The sequence below is a fragment of the Mesitornis unicolor genome, unplaced genomic scaffold (assembly GCF_000695765.1).
Source record: "Mesitornis unicolor isolate BGI_N332 unplaced genomic scaffold, ASM69576v1 scaffold9021, whole genome shotgun sequence".
NCBI classification, from domain to species: Eukaryota; Metazoa; Chordata; class Aves; order Mesitornithiformes; family Mesitornithidae; genus Mesitornis; species Mesitornis unicolor.
The window spans coordinates 31,122-31,556 of NW_010165737.1; positions in this window are offsets into that span (position 1 = coordinate 31,122).

Below are 435 nucleotides of genomic sequence, written 5' to 3' on the forward strand. Positions count from 1 at the left end.
GAGAGGGCCACTGAGACCTCACCCCACATGGAGAAGCCCTGCCAGAGACCGGGGCTGGAGCATGAGCTGCTGGGGAGCATGGGGCAGCCAGAGCCACATACCCCTGGCCGGGAGGTGGAGGGTCCCCATCCTGACCTACTCTCCTTTGAGTAGCAGTTGGGGAGCCACAAAAGGAGCACTGTGGGGGCTGGCTCTCCCAAACACGTCTCTTGCTGCCACTTGCTGGTTTTGGGGTCATTATTTTGGAGAGGGCGGAGCCCCAGTGCGGCAGGAGCCATTGCTGCCCCAGTGTGGGGTGTGGGGAGCCGTGACAATCTACTTCTCCCCAAATTCCTGGGAGGGCACAGCCTGTCCTGCCATGGCTTCTGCAACCCCATCCCATTCACCCTGATCAGTGCAAAGCTCCTGTCCTGCCACCATCCTGCCTGCAGCCAG